This window comes from Fulvia fulva, chromosome 4 (assembly GCF_020509005.1).
Source record: "Fulvia fulva chromosome 4, complete sequence".
Lineage (NCBI taxonomy): Eukaryota > Fungi > Ascomycota > Dothideomycetes > Mycosphaerellales > Mycosphaerellaceae > Fulvia > Fulvia fulva.
In genome coordinates this window covers 4,938,997-4,962,244 of record NC_063015.1, presented here as the reverse complement: position 1 = coordinate 4,962,244, position 23,248 = coordinate 4,938,997, and positions in this window count along the sequence as shown.

Sequence of the window (23,248 nt, the reverse complement as noted above, 5' to 3'; positions counted from 1 at the left end):
AACTAGCTTCTTAAGCGCCTTCCTAAGAGTGTTAAGGAGCGCAATTAGGCGGTACTACTTCACCTACGTATAGTCGTCCTTTTACGGCTTACGTAGGACTACTGTCGTCGATTGTTTAAATACTATCGGGTAGTATCCGGTCTGTAGGTAGGCGTTAAAGATCACTATAACTGCTAGGGCTAGTTAATCTCTACACTTCTTTAGTAGCTCGTTTGGGATCCTATCCGGCCCCGGGGCTTTCTTCGCCGGTAACTTCCTAAGTATAGCGGCAACTTCTCCCTCGGACACCTCCTATTAGACCGCGATGCTAGGGGCTAGGGGAGTAGAGTAGCTAGTAGACGCGCCTTAGCCTCGGGGTTACTAACCGGGCTACTAGGCGATTATAGCGCTAGGATAGAGAAGGAGGGGCCCTATATAGGGTCCTATCGGGCCCATTTCGCTAGCTTCTACATCCTCGCTAGCTTGCTAGCGATTTCTTCTACTATAGCCCTCTAGCCGACTACTTTCTCCCTCCGTATTATAGCTTTCTTCTATTAGTATGCCTCCCTATATACGTTCTAGGCCTCCTCGCTATAGCTGCTCGTCTACACCCGGCGGGCTCTCCTTACTTCTCTTACTACCGTAGTACACTTCGGCGTCTAGTATAGTTTAGACTATGTCGTTAGTTAGGTAAGCGGAACGTAAAGTAAGGTCGCTTTTCTTATTTCGTCTATTAACCCTTAGACTACCTTGTCTATCTCGTCTTTACTATTGTATTGCTGCTACGCGATCTAGACTAGCCTCTCGGAGTTATCGAGGTACGCCTAGATGTTGGCCTAGTAGGCCTTTCCCTAGTTTAGCTTAGGGGTTCTCGCTAGTATACGTTATATCTATGTCGTAATAAAGGTCCTAACTAGTATGTGGTCTAACGACGCCTCGAGTTTATGTTCGATCCTATAGTAGGTTACCGTATAGTAGTAGCTATCTAAGATCTAGAAGAGGTCGATCGTGCCTTAGAGTCCCCCTCTCTTCTAGGTGCCTAGGTCCTTCGGGGTATTAAGGGTAATTACGTTACTCGCTATCAAGTCGACTACTTCGTCGGCTATAGGGTGCGGCTATATAAGGCTTTCCTAGGAAGGGTAGTATATATTAAAGTCTCCTACTACGATATGGCACCCTTGTCTCTTAAGCGTACTGTCTAGGTTTCTATAGACCCTAAGGTCGCGGCTAGACCTCGAGGCTAGCGGTTGTATATATAGGTTGTGTATCTAGGTGCTACCTACGTAGAAGGAGGTAATATCGCCCCCGCCTTCTTCGTCTACGTAGTACACTACCTCCTAGTCGGATTCTAGTATGTCCTTACTAATATAGAAGTACGTACGAGGTCTACCGTCGCCTCGTAGGCATGTCGTATAGCCTAGTAACTTATAGGTCGTTAGTCTCTTATAGTACGGGTTAATCTATAGCTCCTAGATTACTAGGACGTAGTAGACGTACGGGTCCGCCTCGTATAGGAAATGGTTCTAGACTATATCCTTACTATAGTTAACGTTATACTAGATGATGCTAAGCGTATCGAGGCTAGTTATCGGTATCGACAATCATTTCCTCTATAGCGTCCTATGTCCTACTACCTTATACGTCCTAGTCTACGCCTATCGGCTATATACTAAAGGGGAGCCGGGCCTAGTTAGATTCCCTCGCCGTAGCTAGTAGAGCACGTAGCCTCCCGTACGCCCTAGGTTACGTATCCTTTATATCGTTCTCGGCCCTAGGGCGCTTATACCCGACCGCCGCTAGCTAGTTCCGGTATAGGCTAGCCTTACGGTCGCCGTAGAATCTTAGGGCGACGGTTCTGTTTGTGATTGCCTTGTTTTTCGCTAGTTTCCGCTATAGGCATTCCGCGCTATACGATAGGTAGTACCCCGGACAGTTCGCGTACCGTCTCGTAGCCGATATATAGTCCCTAGACATATAGTCTCCTATATAGTTCGAGTAGGCCTACTTGTTTATATACGTATAGGTTTGGTGTCTATACTATTAGTATTTGAAGTATTAGAGGACACAAAAGGATAAGGAGTGCTTTTCTACTATCTTAAGGCTATATTACTAGATTAGGCCTTGTTCTATCGCTAGATCCGCCGCTTTCGCGTCTTATAGCTATACTATTAGCGCCGAGGCCTTCTTACCTTCTAGCCATTTCCTATAGAGCTAAGTCGCCTTCTAGATTAGAGAGTTAAGAGTGATTAGGTTGTCCTCTTAGAGAGCACGTAGGTGACCTTAGTTAGTTAGGTCGAACTCCTTAGGTATATCGTAGACTAGGATCGTAAATTACTTCGTTAAGACCTTCGCTAATGCCGCAACCTTAGATGCCCACTATAGCTGTGCCTCTAGGTGCCTCCTAGTAGTAGTAGAGCTAGTATAGATCTATAGAGTACCGTTAGACTATTAGTTTACTACGACTACCTCTAGTTAGTTGATTCGTTAGGCGAGCTCCTTGTTCGATAGCTTCGTAACTTCGGCCTAGTCTTCCTTTACTATAATGCGGATCGTAACTATATCGTACGTTAGGCGGGGGCCTAGTATCGATGCCGCGACCGATGCCTAGCTATAGGGGTGTTGATTCCGGGTGGCCTTACTAATTGCCTAGGACGTCGTCCTTATTTCTTATTACCCTCGGTAATACGACAGTATAAGCGCCGTACGTAGCTAAGTGATCATTACCTATAGAGACCGGTATAGGAGCTAATCGTTAGTTTCTATACTTTTTGCGTCCTCTATAAGTTAGTACTAGTTATCTTAGGGGAGCTTCGCCTATAGAGCCGTAGGCGCCGGTAGTACCGTAGCCTAGGCTACTATTGCCTAGGAGTTGCCTAATGTAGCTAGGCACCTCCGTGGCGTTTAGAGCTAAAGAAATAGGGTAAAGAGAACTTCAAGCTATTCAAGATAAATAAGGTAGAACTCCCTCAATTCTAGGGGCAGTGGCCTACTTTATAGATCGTTAGAATAGCCTTAATAAGAGCTTTCGAATATATTATGTTTAGCGATATAGGGGTAGTAATATAGACTACGTACGACAGAAGTATATAATAGCCGGTCTATAACGATACGTATACTTAAACTAAAGTCCGATCTCTAGTAAAGGATCGCTAACGTATAGCTATAATAATAGAAGATCGCCGTATTAGATTACGAAATTACCGCGGATCGACTATGGGTCGACAAAGCGTTATATATCCTAGTCTTTTAGAACCTCCGTACCTAGATAGTACGTAAGTACTATAATAGTAGAGTAGCTAGCTACTAAGGTATAGTAAGGACTTTTAATCTACTATAGAGGTAAAACCTCTTCTAGCCTAGTATACTAAGTAACGTCGTAAGATACGTATAATACTACCTTAATATAGGCGCTCGACTCTATTAAGACTAATAAAGTAAGGCACCCTGTCCCTATACTATACGCCCGGTTACGGGTAGAAGTATATCGCCGTAGACTTTATCGTCGACCTACCCGCTAGTAAAGATCCCGATACTAGACTAATCTATAAATATATTATAATAGTTACCGATATACTAACTAAACGCGTACGGCTACTCCCTACTAATAATTTGAACGCTAAGCACGCCGCCACCTTGTTCTATAAGTATATATTCCCCGTAGACGGCCTACCGTAGGTAGTCGTAAGCGATAGAGGTACGTAATTCGTTAGCGCGCTCTTCCGTAGACTCTACGTAAGGCTTAGTATCTACTAAAATCTTTCTATAGCCTTCTATCTAGAAACAGATAGGTAATTAGAACGTATAAACTAAGTACTCAAATAGTATATCCGCGCCTATACGATCTATTAATAAGATAACTAGGTCGAGTTGCTACCCGACGCCGAGTTCGCCCTTAATAATTACGAGTCTATAAGTACCGGAATGACTCTATTCTTCGCCGACTCTAGCCGCTACCCGCGGATAGAGTTTAGTAGCCTAGCTAAACTATAAGTTATAGCTCGGGAAGTACCTAACGTCGAGGCCGCTAACGCGTTAGTTAATAATATATAAGACACTTAAGTATAAATACGGCGGGTACTCGAGTCTATACGCCGCGACCGCCTAGACGAGCTACGCGACGTATATACTTTTATATAAGTACGAACGGCCGACGCCGTAAACACTCGGCGAGCGCTAGCGCCTACCTACTAGCCTAACGATTTTAGTTCTACTAGATACCCGTAATATTAAGACTATACGCCTAAGTAAGAAACTTAACTATAAGTTCCTTAGACCGTTTCGAGTCGTTAGGGCCGTAGGTAGACGCTCGTATAAACTCGAACTTAGCGATAGGATATAAATCTATAACGTATTCTATTATTACCGTACCGGCGTATACTTACTTAAACCCGCGGGTACGTACCTAGACCCCGCGCCCGCTAACTAATCCGACTAGCGGCTTGGCGCCCGTATATAACTCTCGCGCTCTCCGCGCCTCTCTTAGATAGAACATCTATTCGACTTATACCTTACCCAACTATATACTTATACCTACTTATAATACTTCGAATAGATTATTACTAACGTATAGAGAGACACGAGAAGCTATATTCGGGAGATTATAGAGAAACCGCGATAGTATACGAGGAAGTACTAAGATTAGGTATCGTACTCGCTAAGTCGTACCTTAAAGTAGGTTATAGCTAATATAGTAGTAATAGCGAGACAGACCGGTACCGGCGTACTAGGCGTAAGTATAGAGAACACTAATAGACGCGTTCATTACGCGTCCCTTAATAGATTATCCTTCTTTACCCTACTACCCGATTCGCCCGATAATAATAGCGCGAACCCGGCGACGTAGACTTAAGGACGTAAAAAGGATATTATAAATAAGCCCCTCGACGAGAATAACTAGTACCGTAAGTAGTATAAGAAGGTGTTCGACTAACTTAAGGCGATTAAGGAAGAGGAGGTCGAGATAGAGCTGAACTTAGCTAACCTATATAGAGCGGAGTTTATCGGGGATAAGATAGAAGATAAGGGTACTAAGGTACCGAGGAAGAGGAGGGTCACTATCGATAACTTCTAGGAAGCCTTCGACTCGTTAAACGGGTTAAATATAGATAAGTTCAAGAAGACGGTCAATAACTATCCCTAGTAGATCTATAAGATCCTCTATAATATCGAGTCCGATTAGCGACGTACGTATAAGCTTAATACTACGCTCGATATAGCTAACTATATTAACTAGTTAGAGTTACTAACTCGGGCTTATAAACTATTAAATAGGTACAAAACACGACATATTCGAAGCTCTTATCAAGGCCATTCTAACGATATACAAAGCAGGCCACTACCCCTAGAATTAAGGGAGTTCTACCTTATTTAATCTAGATAACTTAAAGTTCTCTTCACCCTATTTCTTTAGCTCTAAACGCCGCGGAGGTGCCTAGCTACATTAGGCAACTCCTAGGCAATAGTAGCCTAGGCTACGGTACTACCGGCGCCTACGGCTCTATAGGCGAAGCTCCCCTAAGATAACTAGTACTAACTTATAGAGGACGCAAAAAGTATAGAAACTAACGATTAGCTCCTATACCGGTCTCTATAGGTAATGATCACTTAGCTACGTACGGCGCTTATACTGTCGTATTACCGAGGGTAATAAGAAATAAGGACGACGTCCTAGGCAATTAGTAAGGCCACCCGGAATCAACACCCCTATAGCTAGGCATCGGTCGCGGCATCGATACTAGGCCCCCGCCTAACGTACGATATAGTTACGATCCGCATTATAGTAAAGGAAGACTAGGCCGAAGTTACGAAGCTATCGAACAAGGAGCTCGCCTAACGAATCAACTAACTAGAGGTAGTCGTAGTAAACTAATAGTCTAACGGTACTCTATAGATCTATACTAGCTCTACTACTACTAGGAGGCACCTAGAGGTATAGCTATAGTAGGCATCTAAGGTTGCGGTATTAGCGAAGGCCTTAACGAAGTAATTTACGATCCTAGTCTACGATATACCTAAGGAGTTCGACCTAACTAACTAAGGTCACCTACGTGCTCTCTAAGAGGACAACCTAATCACTCTTAACTCTCTAATCTAGAAGGCGACTTAGCTCTATAGGAAATGGCTAGAAGGTAAGAAGGCCTCGGCGCTAATAGTATAGCTATAAGACGCGAAAGCGGCGGATCTAGCGATAGAACAAGGCCTAATCTAGTAATATAGCCTTAAGATAGTAGAAAAGCACTCCTTATCCTTTTGTGTCCTCTAATACTTCAAATACTAATAGTATAGACACCAAACCTATACGTATATAAACAAGTAGGCCTACTCGAACTATATAGGAGACTATATGTCTAGGGACTATATATCGGCTACGAGACGGTACGCGAACTGTCCGGGGTACTACCTATCGTATAGCGCGGAATGCCTATAGCGGAAACTAGCGAAAAACAAGGCAATCACAAACAGAACCGTCGCCCTAAGATTCTACGGCGACCGTAAGGCTAGCCTATACCGGAACTAGCTAGCGGCGGTCGGGTATAAGCGCCCTAGGGCCGAGAACGATATAAAGGATACGTAACCTAGGGCGTACGGGAGGCTACGTGCTCTACTAGCTACGGCGAGGGAATCTAACTAGGCCCGGCTCCCCTTTAGTATATAGCCGATAGGCGTAGACTAGGACGTATAAGGTAGTAGGACATAGGACGCTATAGAGGAAATGATTGTCGATACCGATAACTAGCCTCGATACGCTTAGCATCATCTAGTATAACGTTAACTATAGTAAGGATATAGTCTAGAACCATTTCCTATACGAGGCGGACCCGTACGTCTACTACGTCCTAGTAATCTAGGAGCTATAGATTAACCCGTACTATAAGAGACTAACGACCTATAAGTTACTAGGCTATACGACATGCCTACGAGGCGACGGTAGACCTCGTACGTACTTCTATATTAGTAAGGACATACTAGAATCCGACTAGGAGGTAGTGTACTACGTAGACGAAGAAGGCGGGGGCGATATTACCTCCTTCTACGTAGGTAGCACCTAGATACACAACCTATATATACAACCGCTAGCCTCGAGGTCTAGCCGCGACCTTAGGGTCTATAGAAACCTAGACAGTACGCTTAAGAGACAAGGGTGCCATATCGTAGTAGGAGACTTTAATATATACTACCCTTCCTAGGAAAGCCTTATATAGCCGCACCCTATAGCCGACGAAGTAGTCGACTTGATAGCGAGTAACGTAATTACCCTTAATACCCCGAAGGACCTAGGCACCTAGAAGAGAGGGGGACTCTAAGGCACGATCGACCTCTTCTAGATCTTAGATAGCTACTACTATACGGTAACCTACTATAGGATCGAACATAAACTCGAGGCGTCGTTAGACCACATACTAGTTAGGACCTTTATTACGACATAGATATAACGTATACTAGCGAGAACCCCTAAGCTAAACTAGGGAAAGGCCTACTAGGCCAACATCTAGGCGTACCTCGATAACTCCGAGAGGCTAGTCTAGATCGCGTAGCAGCAATACAATAGTAAAGACGAGATAGACAAGGTAGTCTAAGGGTTAATAGACGAAATAAGAAAAGCGACCTTACTTTACGTTCCGCTTACCTAACTAACGACATAGTCTAAACTATACTAGACGCCGAAGTGTACTACGGTAGTAAGAGAAGTAAGGAGAGCCCGCCGGGTGTAGACGAGCAGCTATAGCGAGGAGGCCTAGAACGTATATAGGGAGGCATACTAATAGAAGAAAGCTATAATACGGAGGGAGAAAGTAGTCGGCTAGAGGGCTATAGTAGAAGAAATCGCTAGCAAGCTAGCGAGGATGTAGAAGCTAGCGAAATGGGCCCGATAGGACCCTATATAGGGCCCCTCCTTCTCTATCCTAGCGCTATAATCGCCTAGTAGCCCGGTTAGTAACCCCGAGGCTAAGGCGCGTCTACTAGCTACTCTACTCCCCTAGCCCCTAGCATCGCGGTCTAATAGGAGGTGTCCGAGGGAGAAGTTGCCGCTATACTTAGGAAGTTACCGGCGAAGAAAGCCCCGGGGCCGGATAGGATCCCAAACGAGCTACTAAAGAAGTGTAGAGATTAACTAGCCCTAGCAGTTATAGTGATCTTTAACGCCTACCTACAGACCGGATACTACCCGATAGTATTTAAACAATCGACGACAGTAGTCCTACGTAAGCCGTAAAAGGACGACTATACGTAGGTGAAGTAGTACCGCCTAATTGCGCTCCTTAACACTCTTAGGAAGGCGCTTAAGAAGCTAGTTATAACGAGACTCTCCGAGGCGGTAGAGGAATACTCCCTACTCCCGGACACCTAGATAGGTGCGCGCCTATAGCGATCGACGCTATCCGCGATAGAACTTATTACCTCTTAGGTAAAGGCTATCTAGTATAAGAATAGGGACAAGGTGGTATCCTTACTTAGCCTAGAAATATTAGGAGCCTTCGACTACGTATTATACCCGCGGCTACTCTATATCCTAAGGTCGAAAGGACTCCCTAAGTGGCTTATTAACTTCGTACGGTCCTACCTCCAAAACCGTAGTACGTCGAGCCTAGTAGGCTAGTATAGAAGCCTATTTTAAGCAGTCTATACTAGAATCCCGTAAGGCTTAACGCTAGTACCTATTCTATTCCTCTTCTTTATAGCGACGCTACTCCTAGCCCTAGAATCCTAGAACACCGCTACGAGCGGCTTCGTAGACGATACGAACATCCTAGCGTAGTCTTCCTCGACTAAGGAGAACTATAGGCTACTAGAAGAGAAGTATAAGATCTACGAGGACTAGGCTAGGAGGTATAGGGCTCGGTTTACCCTAGAAAAGTACAATCTAATACACTTTACGCGCCGGCCACGGTTCTATAATATATAAGCTTCTATCTAGATGTAGGGGTATACGACTAACCCGGTAAATTAGCTTAGAATCCTCGGACTATAGGTAGACCCGGCGCTACGGTAGAGGAAGTACGTATAGGTAATATTACGGAAAGCTAAACAGAATATAGCATTATACTAGAGGCTCACTACGTCTATATAGGGGGCGGACTTCCGGTAGTCACGACTTCTATATACGGCTATTATACGGCTAGTCCTTACCTATAGTAGCCAAGTATAGTCCTTAGGCGAGAGGGCCTACCTATTAAAGGGACTCGTCGCGCCGCTAGCGAAGATCTAAAACTAATGCCTAAGGAAGGTCACCGGGGCATATAAGTCGATACTAATAAGGATACTTAAGTACAAGACCGCTATACCGCCGATCGACCTATATATCTAGGGACTACGGACCTCCTACTTAGGCAAGTCGGCATAGTACCTAGTATAGAAGGTCATCGCTAATGTAGTTATAAGGGCCCGCGAATTAGTACTAGCGTATAAGGGCATTCGACCCGGAAACGAGCCGAACTACCGGGTAAGGGACGAATAGCTAGTAATACGATAGGAAGGTAAGAAGTTGTTTATAGAGCAACTATAGAAAGAGAGGTAGAACGACTAGGGTGTAGGGCATAGTGGACGCCTATAGCTAGCGGGACAACCTAAGGAATAGTTAGCTACGAAATCCGCGGTTAAGTACCCCCTAAAGCTTATCTACTACCGCCTTACGAGGGTATAGAGTAGTATAGCAACCTAACTACGAAGCGAACACATCGGCCTCTAGGGGTACCTATTATAGAGGAAGGTTCTAGGATACACAAATACTAGCTGCCCCTACGGCTATTACTCCTAGAACGTACGGTACGTACTCCTCGTCTATCCGAGGTGGTCGCTAGGAAGGGGGGAGTAGATAGTAAAGGCGAGGAACCGGACGATTAGGGCACTTCTTAATAACGCTAAGGACCTACGGCGTATTACGAACTAGATACTAGAGAAGGGCTAGCTAGAACAGTACCGCCTAGTAGGAGCAGTATAGGAAGAGAGGACACGACGTAGCGCGACGAGACCGGCTAGGAGCGGGGGCTAACGGGGTAGTGATATAGATAGATAGATATTTCATTAAGCTGTTGTAGTGCCCTTTGGCCTATGCAGCTATACTATCTTGTTTTCGTATATATAGAGGGGAAACCGTATTAGTGAAAACCCCTCCTCCTTCCCGCCTGTCTTTTCCTCCTAGTTATTATCTTAATTTTCCCTTGTTAGGGGTACGCTAGTGTCATAGGCCTGCCCTAATAACTACCCTATCTGCCACCCCCTAGCTTCCGCCTCTTGTCTATCTACTCCTCCGTCTCGCTAGCGAGGCTAAACTACTAGAGGTATCCCTACTATAGTATCTACCGAGAGATTCGGCGAATGTTGCCTTTGTCCCTAATGATTAACTTGCAGTCTCTCCTTCCCGCTTGGTGCCTCCAATTTCCCCTGCCTCTCGCCCACTGCGGGCATCGTAGTAGCATATATTCTGGGTTTTGCGATAGGTAGCCACACTGGTAGGCTGGGCTATAGATGTCTAGTACGCGTCTTCTAAACAGGTAGGCCCTTAACCCAATGTGTTCGGACCTGATTTGGATCGCTATGCTTGCCTCGGCCCTTGTCAGGTCCCTATATAGCTGGTAATTGTGTCTCTGGAAGGCTCGGAGCGCTATCGGGCCTGTTGTCTTAGGGGGCTTCTTTTTCTAGTCCTGCTCCTATAGGTAGCTCGCTATCTGTTCCGCTAGGCTTTAGGTCTTAGCCTTGCTCCCGCCGGCCTAGCGAGTCCTACGCTCCTCCTCTTTTCGTGCTAGCTATTCGGTGCTTGTCTATATAGCCGCAAAGGTAGTAAGGTCATCCTCTTTTTGGCTTGTCCTATGTCCGGCCCCTCTCCGGTAGTGGCTTTCTATCTTATTCTTTGCCTCCTAGATCGTAGTTTGTACTAGGTAACCTGTCGTCCTTGCCGCGTATTGAATTCTTATTCCCCGGATATACTAGCCGATTAGTGGTGTTCCTGTCTCCATTTCTACCGTGCTTGTTAACGTTGTCTTATATACGCCTAGTACCCTACGTAGGTTGCCTGCCTATGTCCTGTTTAGGGGTTGCTCTATCCGTTTCGGGATCGGCTTGCCTACGCCTCCTGTTCCCCAAATCTGTGCCCCGTATAGCATAGCTAGTCTGACGATCGCCTTATACATTACTCTTGCCTTATCGAATGTTGCTCCCTATATAGATGCCGTAAGTCTCTTTATCGAGGCTTCGTTGACTTGTACTCGACTCTAGGCTTTCTTAACCTATACATTCTAGCTTAGCTTCGGGTCGAGCCAGATCCCTAGTACTCGTAGCTCCGCTAATAGCTTTGTCTCGTAGCCTTAGATTCTTACCGCCGCCTTCATATTATAGTATGTTCTCGCTTTACTAAAGTGTATAAGTTGGTACTTTTTAGGGGCGAACTTAGCACTATGCTTCTTTGCCTACTCCTCGCATTTCTTGTGCCTATCTTCGAGGAGGCGACAGTTCTCTTCTGTCGAGTCTGACTAGGCTAGGATGTTTGTGTCGTCCACGAACCCCGATGCTAAGGTTTGCGGAGAGGTGAGTAGGGGGATTAGATCAGACATAAATATCAGAAACAGGATAGGGGAGAGAGTAGATCCCTAAGGTATTCCAGTCTCTGCCTTTACCGGGTCGGACGTGTACCTTCCTAGGACTAGGTATGTCGTCCGTTCCTAGAGAAAGGAGTAGACGAACGTCGTTGCCTACTAGGGGATGCCTTTCTACTGTAGGATATGTATTAGCCTTTGGTATAAGACGTTGTCGAAGGCTCCTACGATGTCGAGGGATAGTAAGGACGCCGCTCGGTTCCTGCCGTAGTGCTAGAGGGTCTGAATTTGCTCCGTAATTAGCTCTATTACTATTAGTGTCGATCGCTAGCTTCTTCCCCCTATCTGTGTTACTAGGAGTACGTGGTTGTCCTCGGCTAGCTGCGTAAGTCTCTAGGCTACTATCTTTTCTAGGACCTTCCCTATCGTGTTTAGAAGTGCGATTAGTCTGTACGACTTGGGCTGAGTATAGTCCTCTTTCTATAGCTTACGTAGTACTACTGTTATAGACTCTCTATACGGCTTCGGGTGATACCCTAGCCGTAGGCACGCGGTAAACAGGTTTGCTAGGCTCGGCGCGATCTCTTCTCTATACTCTTTTAGTAGTATGTTTGGTATCCTGTCTAGGCCTAGGGCTTTCCGTCCTTTTAGCTTACTTATGACTCCTATTACTGTGTTAGAGCTAACCGCCCAATCCATGTCTAGGGCAAGGAAGGAATCGTATTTAGTAAGCTAGCTACGAGATAAGGTGACAAGTCTTAACCGCGCTTTCCTACTTATCTAGCACTACCGTGTAGCCTCGTTTCGAGAGGTTAGCCCGGAGCAAAAGCTTCCCTCTACGCCCTCCCTCCCTGTTTGCTCCTTAAGCCAATATCTACCTCTATAGGCCTAAGCCCTTTAGTGCTCTCTATTGACCGACATGCGCATCCGTCCTCTCGGGCTATATAGACAGTGTCAGCCGTCGCTACTAGTATACACCACGCCCTAGGTTTTGACGCCCTTCGCGTTACCGTAGCCTATCTCTAGAAAGCGGCCGTCTATGCCTCGTAGGTTTGCTCGGGGCACACACTACGCCGGGCAGCGTACTCCTTACGTTTCCACCTACTAACCAATATAAAGTTCCTTATTACCCTGCCCTCGATCCTCCCCGATTATAGAACTAATCTACTTGCATTGTACGTCTTTTCCCCGTCCTAATAGCCGTCTTTTCCTTGCTTAGGCTGTCGTCTTTTCCTCGTCGTAATCTACTATGTTAGACTAGGTGCGTTGTGTAGCGGGACAGGCAGTGCCTTAGGCAAAACCCTCGTTCCTATACCGGGTGTTCAACAGGCCCTTATAGGCTTCGTCGCGTGTCCACCTACCTACCGCATTGCCCGCTAGCAAACACTAGATTGTTTCGTAGTCCGCTCGACGCCGTTACATAGTCCGCTCAGTTGTTGTTCTATAGTCCGCTCGTCTAATGTTCGTCGCTTAGCCCGCTCGGTTTACGGTCTCCGGAGGTGAAAATTCTGTACTTATACTAGAGGTGTCCTGTCGAGCGTATAGGCTACGGTTCCGCGCCCTTCTTACACGTAGAAAGAAGAGGGACTCGCTCCCGACACGAGGACACGCTCGTCGGATGGTTTTCATACCCGTTTTGCTAGTAGTCCTCTATTCGCCGCGGCTTCGCCTACGTCGCGCGCCCGTCGCGCCTACGACGCTCTAGCGTGAGAATACTTGGCTCTCTCGTAGCTAGACGAGAGGTTCGTAGCCGACACTACGTACAGGTGATTCTCGTCGTCGACCGGGGGTAGTGATATAGACTACGCACGTTTAGAGGGAAAGCTAATCTAGATAAGGAGTAGTCGGGGGCGGGAAGGGTTTTCACCTATTCGGGTTTCCCTTTATATATAACAATAGATATATACCTATATAGACCGAATAGGGTCCTAGAACAGGGGAATAACAAATCTATCTATCTATATACTTCTATATATAGTTCTTCTTTATATAACTCCGTTTGCTCCCGTTCCTCTAGTAGCGTAGGTTCGTCTAACGGCTCTATACTTCCTTCGACAGGTTGCTCGTTACTAGGTATCTCTTCGACTAGGACTCTATTATCTAGTTCCGAGTCGACGTTACTACGTACCTCGGCGTCGTTTAGTTCGAGTAACGGCTATATCCCGTCTCGCTAGGCGGGGCGGGTTAATTGCCGGGGGGTAGCGATATCGCTAGTATAGTAGTCTTCTTGTTTATCGTCCGAGTCGTAAATTAATAGTACTTAATAGTTTATTAGTAGGTTGTCCTATACTTATATAGCGAACTAAGTAACGATATCTAGGTTATAGGGTTTTAGAATAGTCTATTATTAATACTACGTTCTAGTATCGTCTACCCCCGCCGGTATGTCCTAAGAGCAATAGGTAAGACTATCTAGTTTCGTTCCTTAGGCGCCCGGGCGATAGGTAATCTTAAAGTTAAACTGGGATAGGAACTTAGCCTAGCGTGCCTAGCGCCGGTTAAGCTACTTAGTAGTTATAAAGTACTTAAGATTAGGGTGATCGGTAAGTACCCGAACTAGCTTATCGTCTATAGCGCCGATAAGTTCCGGTTACTATTCCTCGAACGCCTTAACGATAGCTAGTAGCTCTTTGTCGTAAATGTCGTAGTTATATTCTTACGGACTAAGCTTCTTCGAGTAGAACGCTACGGGTCTAAGGACGCCGTTAATTATCTATAATAGTACCCCTATATTAACCTAGTCGCTAGAGTCTATTTTTACCTAAATCTGCTCGCCTAGTTAATAATAGGCCAGTATACCTACTTAGCTAAAGCGCTACTTAAGTTCCTTAAAGGCTATATCGTACTATTAGGTCTATATAAAGGGTAGCTTCTTAACTACCTTGCCGTCGACTTTGCTCTTTTTACCTGTCTTCGTAAGGTCTATAAGGTACGCGGTTACTTTAGAGAAGCCGTAGATAAACTTCCTATAGAATCTAGTAAAGCTAAGGAACGTAAGAACGTCCTTAACGTTACAAGGCACCTCCTAGTTTATAATAGCTTCAATCTCTATAGGGTCTATCTTAACGTCCTCCGTCGTAATGATAAGGCCTAGGTATTTGATTCGTTTGACGTAGAATTCACACTTATCGATGTCTACTAGTAGCCCTATATCCCGTAGTCTATATAGGACCTTTCGTACGTAAGCTCTATAATTATCTAAGGAGCCGTCCGTATAAATTAGGACGTTATCGAGGTATACTATAGCGAAGTCGTCTAGGAATTCTCGGAGGATATTGTTAATCTTACGCTACTAACTACTAGGGCTATTATAGAGGCCGAACGGAAGGACCTTAAACTAGTACGATCTATACCTAGTAATAAAGGCGGTTATCTATTTGTCCCCCTTACGGATACGTATATTATTAAATACGGCGACGATATTAAGCTTAGTAAACTACTTAGCCTTAGAAACTCGCTTAAGTGTCTCCCTTAATAGAGGTATTAAGTATCGGTCCTTAACTATAATAGTATTTAGGGCGCGGTAGTCGACGTAGACGCGGAGTTCGCCTCCTAGCTTTTTAATAATTAATACGGGAGACGATATGTCTAATTTAGATAGTTCGACCGTACCGTTAGCTATACTATTATTAATAAATTTCTTAACGACTACTAGCTAATCCGGGTTTATACTAAAGGCCTTCTTATAGGGTCGCTACGCTTCTAATCCTAGTTTCAAGTTGATCGTATAGTCGGACGGGCTATACTTAGGTAGCTTAAACTCGCTCTTATACCTAAAGGCGTCGGCTAGGTCGTGATATTCGGGCGGTAGCTTAGCCTTCGGGTCCTATACCTTGTTCTTATTTATAAAGATTTCTAAATTATCTAACGATATAGCGAAGGTAGAGGTATGCTCCTCGTCGTCGAAATCCTCCGGCTATAGTACGAAGAGCTTATTAGCGTCTAGCTAGTCTTATCGCTTCTAGGCTCGCTTCACTATACGATAATAGGCGTCCGCGCTAATAAAATAGATATCGGGTTCTAGCTCGGGTAATACTAGTTTCGGCGCCTTAGGCTTACTATTATCGGCTTCTATTATAATTGTATAAGCTATGCCGTTCTAGTAATAATGTTAGTAGTAGGTAGGCTTATTGAAGCTAAGTGTCTTATATTTAAAGCTACACGAAGGGTCCTGTTCTTCGAGCTAGGAGATGCCTAGTACTAGGTCGTACTTATCGAGGTTAGTAACGTAGTATAGCTCTTAACTAGTATAGCTACCGATAGTAACGTCTATTAGTACTACTTCGAGTAGTCGTATAGCCGCTCCGTTAGCTATACGTAGGCGTCTTAGCCTTTCTAGCTTAAAGGTAGGGACTTTATTTACGCGAACGAATCTTAGGTTAATAAACTTAGAGGAGGCGCTAGTATTAGAGAGGGTGAGTACGTTTGCTCTTCTACCTAATATACTAGTTATAGTGCTAGTACATACTATATACTTTCTATACGTTAGTTATATATATATTTAGGCGTATAGGTGTTACCCTTAGCTATTACTATATATAGGTATTCTTCCTCTTAGGTATATATCTCGTAGTCTTATTCTTCGTGTTTATAATTCGTAGATTTGTATATTACTCCTTTAGCGCGACGGTACTAAGGAGCTAGGCATTTCCCTAAACGGGTAGTACTTCGATCTAGAGGGCTAGCGCGTCGGTTATAGCGTTAAGAGTAATAGGTGTCTCGCGGTCGACGTTACCGGTACGCTACTTACCGCGGGAGTTATAAAGAATATATATAGGGTCGAGGCCGGTATATCTAGGTTTACGATAGCGGAAGTAGCGGCCTTACTAGCGTAGCTAGTTGCGGAGTTCGTTAGTAAGCTTAGGTAGTATAGTATAACGCTAGGGGATAAGGCGTACGGCCGGGCTAGCGTTCTAGGTACGCGTAGAGACCGTAAGCGTATTGTTTATAGTAGGCGGCGCGGCTCGTAGTACTATACTAGCGCTCTATTATCTAAAGCCCTATTAGCCTTGTCCTTAACTACTACGACGCCCGTTACCGCCTTACTAGGTGTCCTTATCCTTATCCCTCTTACTATATATACTCTTTATAGTATTATATACCTCTTCCTTGTCTTTAGTAATACGAATAAACTAGCTAACGGGGTCTATAAGCTAGTAGTCCTCTATCTTTATTACGGCTACGTAAGCGGCCCGCTTAGACCCGTACTACCGGCTTACCTAAATAGGTAAAAGACGAGGTCGTAAAGCTCGTAAGCTTTATACTAGCGGAGCCTTATCTAGGCTCACTTCGGATAATAGACTACCCTAAGTACCGCCGTAACAATCTTCTTTATCTAGAACTTGTTTAGGCTAATCTATAGCTCGTACGATACTATAGGCTTACCGGCCTTAGCGCTAAAGCGGCGGTATTCGACGATATATTTACTAAACTCCTAGCCGTACTTTTAGTTTAGCTAGTATAGGTCGCGTCTAGCCTTAAGCTTAATATCTCGAGGATTCTTACCAAAGTTGTCGTCTAACTCGTCCTATATGTCCTCGAGGCTTACCTATTCGTCGTTCTTAATAGCCGTAGGGATAATATCCCTAGGGGTACCGAGAGTATAACGCTTAACGTAGTTAAAGATATTAAGGCAAGGTGTTTATATAGTATATCGTACTACGATAGAGTCCTTATAGCTCTCTTTCTAGTCGATATAGGAGAGCTCGCCTAAGTTGTCGAACTCTTTAGGATAGAGGAAACGTTAGTCGGTTTAGGCGGTAAATATCGTAGTGTTATTAGTACGGGCTACTAAGGGTACGAGAGAACCGGCGCGGGTAGTACGGTTATAGGTACGGGCCCGATAGCCGCTACCTACTAGAGTCTAAGAACGACGGGTGCCGGCTTATAGGAATCCCTCTAGACTAGTAGTCTACTATTCCTACTACTACGGCTATTACTAGGGTCGTAACTACTTAGGGAAAGTGAGCGGGCGGTCTCGCTCGCTTAGTAAGGCGGTAAGCCGGGCTTATATCTTAAGTTACGAGATCTTAGTGTCCTACTATATAATCTTGGCCTTAAGTTAGTCGACTTCGTCCTCTACTTGCTCGAGATAGCTATTAGTAGTATTAATACGGCCTACTAGCTTATCGGTAATCTTCTTATAGTGTTCCTTAGTTACGGCGTTATCTAAGGCTATTTATAGTGTCTAGATACGGGCCTTAGCATCTTCCTAGGATGTCTAATATATTATAGTATCGGCTTATATCTTATCTCGCTCGGTCGCTATATCCTATCGGTCTTCGAAGACGATATTATATTCTTCTTAGAGCTTCGCGAGTTTAGTGTCGACTTGATCGCGTTCCTCGCGATAGCGTCGTACCTAGGCTCGGGAGTAGTCGAGTATAACCTTCTAGTAGGCGTACCTATCTATAGTGCTCTTAACCTTAAGATATATAGTATTAGGCCGTAAGGTAACTACCTTCTTAAATACTTCGGTATCGGCGATCTTATAGTTTATTAGATCGTACTCGAAGTCTATATCGTCGAAGTCGATCTAGTCTATACGAGGAGGCAATATACTATTAATAAACTATATAAAGTCGATACCTTTACTATCGTCCTCGTAAGACGAGAGACGAGTGTCTTCGACATCTAGTCGTACTAGCTTCTTACCCTCTACCCTACTACCCTCGTGTCGTATTAAAGACTAAGGCGTATTATTAGTTATAGGAATTTATAAATCGGGTATATAAAGATAAGAGAGAGTAGACCTACCTATACCGACCGGCGGTATGTCCCTATCTATTCTATTTCCTTACTTAACGTAAAATATAGACGATAATAAACGAAGGGGCGATAGCGTCGTAAAAGTAAAGAGCGCCCTCGAAAGGCGGCAAACGAAGGGAAACGCGCGGAGCGACGACGCGCCCGGGAGAAACGAAACACGGAGACTATTTACTATAACGACTATAATAACCGTAAGCTACTAACTAGAAGAACTAGTATACGAAACACGGTATAGATACGGTAGAATATACCGCGATTATATACGAAATTATAGCTACCCTCGCGAGCGCTAATCTGCCCTACGAACGCGCGATCAGTAGCCTCCTCGAGAGCTTAGCTAAAGCGATCTAGGAGCTACTACGGGCGACGAAGGCGCTAGCGCTAGTAAAGAAAGTAACGAACGCGGACCTCCTACGGGAGATCTAGGCGCTAGGAAGAGCTAGGCCGGCGATATATACCTAAGCGGCTATAGTAGCCGTAGAGTAACTAACGTACCGCGTTAGGCTAGTTTAGTATAAGGCCACGATATATATAGACAACCCTAAAGAAAGAGAGCGGGTAGCGGTACTATTGTACTAAAGCCTCGTAGAGTAGGCGCGATAGGCTAGTAAACAAGACATTATTATAGCCTAGAAGCTAAAGAGTAGAGATGTACGCTATACGCTCGTAACTATAGCGGGGAGACCGACGCTACTATAGAGCGTAGCCTAGGCGGTCGAGGTACTAAACGCGAAGAGCGTAGCGCCGGTCGCGCTAGTATACTAGGCCCTTATATACGGTGTCCGAGTTAATACCTTCCTAGTAGATACTAGTCCGGTAGCGATAGGAGAGGCTATCGTAAAGGACAACTAGGCTACTATCCTAGGCCTTATTATTACCCGGGCGTACTAGCTAAAGAAGCCGGAACGAATAGAGCGGAAACACTCGTCGCTCGTACTCGCGTTTAAGTATAATAGCTAGAGGATCTAGGCTATAGAGAAGGGACTAGTCCTAGCCTACTCGTACTACTACGTTAAAAAGTACGACTATACCTATATAGTAACCTAGTGCTTCCGGTACTAGGGATTTGGGCACACTATAAAGTATTATAGGTAGGAGACCTACTATAGCTACTACGCGAAGGTATATAATACCCGCGAATACCCCTACCCTAAGATAAGTAAGTACGCTAACTACGGCGGGGACTATAAGGCGTAGATAGGCGGATATAGAGTAAAGAGGTAGGTAGCGGAATAGGCGGTAGGAGCGCGCCTAGGTATACGGTAGGAAAGAGGAGGAATAGCGATAGTACTATACCGTCTAAGAGTTAACGCCGACGGCTTCTAGCCGGTTATATATAGGAGTAAGAAGAGGAGGCTAAATAGCGATAGACGCTTAATATACGGAGTAGGCCGACTAGCGCTTACCGACCCCCGGGCTTAGGGCCTCGGACAGACGCGCCTCGATACGACGATATTCCGCCCCTACGGAGGTAGCGCGCCCTTACCGGTAGCTACGCTAGCGACGCCGGCCCCGCGATAGGATAACGAAGGCGAGGGCGAGGGCGACGAGGACGACAATATAGTACTAAACCTACGGAGGTAGAAGGGAGAACTATAGCTAACATAATAGTCTAACTATAAATAGTACGCTTACCTAGCTAACTATCGTATAGTATAACGCTAATAAGAGTAAGGACAAGGCCTAGAAGCTACTCCTTAGCCTACTACACCCTAGCCGGCACTATAAAGTTGCTATCTAAGAGTAGTAGACAAACGGAAAGACGATACTTATAGACCCGAGATACTACCTTATAGTACCCTAAGGCGACTAGCCGGTAGCGCGGGTCTACTTCTACGTAAGTAAAGAAATCGCGATAATAACGTAGACGACCTATACCTACTCTAGCGACATAGCCTCTCTATAGCTACGCCTTACCGAAGGCAAGACAATAGCTATCTATAACGCCTATAACCCGTACTTAGTACTAGGCTCGATAGAAGACGATAGCTAGTCGGCTACCCTCTACTAGCTCTAAGAAGCTCTCTAAGAGCAAGCTAATATATATATCCTAGTCGGCGACCTCAACCTCTACTACCTAAGATAGGGAGGCAATAGCGTACTCTCGGCCTATAGCGCCGTAGACGCGCTTATCGGTCTAGTAGAGGGATCCGGTATTAGCCTAGTACTTTCCGTAGGCACGGCTACGTATTAGTAGAAAAATACGACCTAGACGCTTAACCTAACCTTCGTAATATAGTAGATAGCCTAGCGGACTATCTTCTACGATACGGACCTAGAACTCGATAGCGGCTATCTAGACTACCTAGCTATCCGTACGACGTTCGACGTAATATACCTATAGGCGCTACTAGCCCTAGAACTACGGCCTTAGTAGAAGAGAGCGGACTAGAAGGGGATTAATTAGGTACTAAAAGAACGAATAACGGCCCTCGTACCGCCGGTACCCCTCCGCGTAGAGGCGGAAATCGATACGGCGATAGGGAGCCTATAGTAGTATATAGTAAGAGTAATCCGGGACAAGATCCCCTATACCCGACCCTCGAAGTACGCGACGCTAGCCTAGTCGTAGGAATGCGTAGACATAGTCTATATTATAGTAGCGGCGCGGCGCCGGTAGAACGAGACAAAATAGGACGCTATATACGCCCGATACCGCCGACTAGATAACGAGAAGGGTAGGATTATTAGGCGCTAGGGTAATATTACGTAGCGTAACGCCGTCCGTGAAGTTATAGGAGACCGAAGTAAGGTCTAGAAGCCCGTTAAGTAGAAGCGTACGAGGAAGCCGGAGACGCCGCTACTACTACTATAGTTCCTACCTATCCGTAATAGGTAAGGGGTCCTCTAGGAAGCCTAGTAAGGTAGAGCCGACGCGCTAGTAGAGGCGTTCTTCCCTCCTCCGGTTACTACCCGACTCGACGATATCGAAGGCTTCGTATACCTAACGGAGCTCGAGACTAGCTAAGAAGTAACGGAGGCGGAGGTACTAATACTACTAAAAGCGGCGCTACTAGATAAGGCCCTAGGACTAGATAAGATCCCTAACCGATTCCTTAAGTACTACCGCTAGACGCTCGCCCTATACCTCGCGGGGCTATTTACGGTATACCTCTAGTAGTTATACGTACCGACCCCCTTCCGGTACTCGAGTATAGTCGTCCTCCGTAAGGAGGGTAAGGCTAGATACGACGTTAAGGAAGGCCTACCGCCCGATAGCCCTACTTAGTATAATCGGTAAGGCGCTAGAGCGTATCGTAGCTAATCGTATCTCTAAGCTAGCCGAGGAGTACTAGCTCCTCCTAGCCGAGTAGATAGGAGCCCGACTAGGGCGGTCTACGACGACCGCCCTAGAACTCGTTACGGAATAGGTTTATATAATCTAGGTAATACGCCGATAATAGGTCGCTACCCTACTATCCCTCGATATCTCGGGGGCGTTCGACAAAGTTTCCTACGCCCGACTACTCTATAACCTCCGGGCGAAAGGTCTGCCTAGCTAGCTCGTCGCGTTCGTTAAGTCCTTCCTTAGTAACCGGTCTACGTAGCTCGTTCTAGGGAAGTAGCGTAAACCTTAGATACGGCCTACGGAAACGGGGATCCCGTAGGGCTTATCGCTCTCTCTAATCCCCTTCCTTTTCTTCGCCTCTACGCTCCTCCCGCTACTTAGGGGAAGCGCCGACGGTACTAACTCCTATATAGGCTTTGTCGATAATATAAACATCCTAATATATAGCGACTTAACCGAGACTAACTACCGCTAACTCGAAGCGGCGCTCGAGGTATATAACGAATAGGTAGCGCGATACGGGGTAGTCTTCGTACCTAAGAAGTACTAGATAATCTACCTTACGAGGACCCCGAAGAAGTATAACCTCTAAGCTACGATCGAGGCCGGGACCGGCGTAAGCTAGATTACTCTATAGCTATCTATCCGGGTCCTAGGATTCTAAGTAGATACGTAACTCCGGTAGTACGCCTACCTAAAGTAGCTCCGGTAGCGGGGGGACTAGAACAAAGCCTTAGTTATACGCCTCGCGGCCTCTATATAGGGCGTAGCCTTTATAAAGGTACGCTAGCTATATAGCTCTATCGTCCGACAGGCGATCACCTTTAGGGTACTAGTCTAGTATCTATCCTACGCGACTAGCTAGATAAAGTAGATTCAAAACGTATAAAACGAATGTTTACGTAGGGCGACCGGGGTATACCGTACTATACCGACGTAGGTCCTAGAAGCGGATACGTAGATTACGCTACGAGACCTCTACCTCTATGTTAGGAACCGCTGTACGTTATCCCAACCGGGCTTGGATCTTTGCAGTGATGTCTCTGACTCGTTAAGAAGGTAGTGGTCCCAAACAGTATATAGTATATACTTAAAATGAGTTGAGCACGAGGCTCCTATCTACTTACAAAGGAGCGTCGTCTATATAGTACTATGTCTTGGCGCGGTCACCTCGCTCACGAGTGACCTAAGTGACCCTGAGTCACCTCGTTCACGAGTGACCCTAAGTCACCTCGTTCACGAGTGACCTAAGTGACTCCAATACACTGGCTGCCTAGTGATCTCCCCTCGTTCTTCGCTTGTCTGACAAATAAGCTTCTCCTACCTTTTAGACCGTAACACTCTAATAGCTCGCTATAGGCTATACGCTCTAGACGGCTAATAGTAAGGTAGGGAGCGATATCCGCGCGGCGTACTAGGCGATTACGACAAGCCTTCGATCTATAGCGCCTAAAAAGAAGATAGGATTATAGGCCTAGCGGTAGCTAGATACGTAATAAACCCCGATAGTAAAGTTCCGCGTATAGGCCCTAGCTAGTAGTATACTAGTAATAGGAGCGGGATAGGGACGCGAAGAACGGAAGGCTATAGTAAACGCGGTCCGTAGATAGATATAGGGAATCTAGAACGAGCGCTAGAAGAAAGGCGAACGGCACCCGAACGGGTAACTACTACGGCGACG